At 39.6% G+C, this 3,453-nt stretch overlaps 1 protein-coding gene across 2 annotated transcripts in view; it reads left to right on the forward strand.

Annotated features, from left to right (window-relative positions):
• The window catches only part of CEPT1 (choline/ethanolamine phosphotransferase 1), a 62,623-nt gene that overhangs the window by 43,408 nt on the left and 15,762 nt on the right, over positions 1 to 3,453 (forward strand). The window lies entirely within an intron of this gene.

Here is a 3,453-nt window from a genome sequence, read left to right on the forward strand (position 1 = left end):
TGTGTGTGTGTGTGTGTGTGTGTGTGTGTGTGTGTGTGCGCGTTTGTGTTTAAAGGACCTTCCAATCTAATGTCAGGGACAAATTAGGGTTGTCACAAACTCAGTAGTAGCTCAACTATTTGAATAAAGGTATTGAGATGGAAGCATGCTGGCAGGAACAAGTGACTGGGGTACCAAGGTTGAGATGTGACAAGTAGAGGTGCCCAGCTGCTGAGTCAAATCATGGAGAGGGAATCTCTGCTGAAGGAGAGCAGTAATTTTCAACCAAAGCTAAGGAGAAAGAGAAGATGGATAGGGTGCATCATTACTAAGCAAGAATATGTGTGTGGGTTGGTGGGAACTGGATCAATGGAAGAAGCACATTGTACTCTGGGAAATATGAAAAATCCCTTAAGAATTTTTGCCCCTGACAAAAGGTGGTAATAGTTTCTGCTGCTTTATTACAGCAGTCGTCTATTTGTTTTATGGCAGGAGAGGGCAGGCAACTTAGAGCTGCTTGCACTCTACAGCCACCCCAGACAGGCACTCTGAGGGCTTAAGAGGTCTCATCCTGCATGCTTTAGGAATTCCTGCACAAGTTTGGGCCCCTCGAGCCCAAAAAGTGCCTGCCTGGGTTTCCTCACTTAGAAACCAGTGCAAGAACTTCCATGGGGTACATCTGCAAGTGGAGAACCCCAGCTTTCTCCACTTAGAGATGCACCCAGGGGAATCTCTGGCTGTGCCTCTGCAAGCAGGGAACAACCCCCTTCCCATGGAAATTGTCCTGCAGGATCAATAGACTGGACAATGGGAGATGTTTCATCCAGTGAAGCAGATCAGCTGTGCCAGGATACCTCCAGAACACTTCCTCTGACAACATCTGTTTATACCCTAAGCTTTCATTCAGGGATTTTTATTTTGTCCTACAGGATGCTGTATACATGGAAACTGTTGTGCTTTTGTGTTTCTCACTTAGTAGCACAGCCCAAGATCTGTATAAGAAGAGAATCCCTTCCTTCGCTTAACACTTCCTATCACTACTAACTAGTTGTTCAGCTCCAAATAGTTTAGCAGTGTTAGAAGTCTCTACTGTAGCTGGGTCACTTGTTGCACCTAGCATTTCAAGCTTCCTTTGAGCATGGTTAAATAATATGATTTTAAAAATACCTTCTTGTTGACAGTATTTAAACCAATATAGTCTCAGGAAATGGTAACAGGGAGCAATGAGTTGAAAGGAAGGAAATGTTTAATCAAGATTTGCACTGTGCTATGGCATTATAGTCATGCTGGAGAAGCCATTTTTATAGAAGTGACTAAAATGTATATTGTTATGCTGAAAAATTCTCTTCTCTATTCTTGGCTTAAAAGTTATTTTAGGGAAGAGGTAGGGGAAAAATGAATAAAAATTATCTATTTGATTGATAAGGAAGACTAACAAATTTTATAGCCATCTAAGAAAATAATTATTCTTTACTGTTCAGATACCTAAAACTGTTAGGAATTTTAATCTTCAGATTTGTTCTAGACAGTCTCCTCAGTTAGGGTGTCTTTGCTATGCCTGAAGAAGTCTAATTTTATAGCATATGCCCTAAGCATATTTTCCCCCTAGTAATAAATTCTGATAGCTTGGGTTTGTGGCCTTTCCCCATCCCTTTCCCATTAATTTTAAGTCATTTTCAGCCTATTGCAATACAACTGACTAATGTTAACTAGCTCAGATGTCTGTTAAGTCTCTCTTACTGCAAAATATACCTCTCCAGTACACTGTACCTATTAATATTGACGCTGCAGTTGTAAAAAAATCATTCCACCAGACTTCATGTCTACTTAATCCTCTGTCCATCCTTATGAAGTCAAGACTTGGGTAACCAGCTTCCTTTTATCATCCTGATCTGTGTCCCTTTTAGATCTACACTTTTCTCACATTATTTGAAAGAGTCCGTTTCAGATTTCTCATGTGTGTTCTGATGAGAGGAGAAGAGTTTTAACCAAATTGTACTGAATTGCACAAGCTGCTTTTTAGATGTAAGGCTTGGAAAATTTAAAAATACATATTCTCCAGATGGATTGTATTCCTTTTGGTCATGCTCTGTCTCAAGCAGTTTGACTTAAAACCTTCACATTTAATTTATTCAAACAATTATGTGGCTGAGATCTTAATAACTTTTTTTGAATGAAATGGGGATACATGTTGTGGAAGCAACTTGATGCCAAATTAGGGTAATCTATTGGGCTCCAGTGAACTTTCTGAAAGTACCAGTGGTCTGGTAGATTTTATACTATTTTGACCCCTTGTAACAGAAGTGTTTGGACAGCACAAGTGATTGTGGAAGGACTTTGGAAACTTCCAGGAAGATCCACTATATTTTGATGTTGTGCTGGAATCACTGGTAATGGGGCAAAGTCTTCTCTTTGTTCCAGAGTGTACACCATCTCCTCTTACCACCTCAACAGAGAATTTCCCCTTCTATGCAAAATCTGCCTAAACGGACTAGAATTGTGTGGCAATTCCAATTCCTGAAGTGACTTGTATGGAGATTTATAAACACTGAAAGGATTTGAAGGACATTGTAAATATCATGTAAGTTTATCTGGATCTGTTAAACTACGTGTAAACTATGGTTGAACTTAGAAACATCCCTGGTAAATAGGTATAAGTGAAGGAGCTCCATAGCACGATGGCCCCAGCACTTTTATTTCAACACACTGTTCCATCATACAGATTCTAAGACATGCAGAGTCTCCATAGGCCATTTGCAGAGCCAGCTATGCTAGAAGAGGAGCAAGAAAACTGCTTAGATCAGCATTGTATCAGCTGGGTTGAAATATTTAATGAAGTCTGTTTATATAGTTTTGAGGTAACATTAGCCAGCAACCAACCAAAGTAGGCTACTGCCTAATTTAATGAATGAACAAAAATGCTACTTTTGGCCTAGTAATTTTTTTAATTAAAAAAACTAAACTTCCTAGAGAGAGAAACTTATTAGCATTAAATATGTAAGCAAGTATCAATACTTTTTAAGTTTGACTAAAAATATTTTTAAAAATACTGAAGTTTTGGATTACAGAAGTGCAGAGTTAACTTTCCAACCACCTCAGCTCTACATTCCTCTTACAGTACTCAGTGTCACCATATTTCCTTGCACTCTTTAAAGTATTGTGTACTGTGGAAGTTTGGTGCTGAACTTTTCTTGCTAGGCACATCTTACCCCACATATTTCAACAGATTAACTGGTGTAAAATAATATTGCACTATGATTTTTGTAGCAATGTTTAGGCAGTGATTCTCAACCTCTTTAGACTCCATGCACCTCTTCATAGTTTCATAGTTTCTAGGGTCGGAAGGGACCTGAGTAGATCATCTAGTCCGACCCCCTGCCATGGCAGGAAAGAGTACTGGGGTCAAACGACCCCAGCAAGGTGTTCATCTAACCTCCTCTTAAAAACCCCCAGGGTAGGAGCCTGCACCACCTC

This window comes from Gavialis gangeticus, unplaced genomic scaffold, assembly GCF_001723915.1.
Source record: "Gavialis gangeticus isolate Ggan-Ray unplaced genomic scaffold, GavGan_comp1, whole genome shotgun sequence".
NCBI lineage: Eukaryota > Metazoa > Chordata > Crocodylia > Gavialidae > Gavialis > Gavialis gangeticus.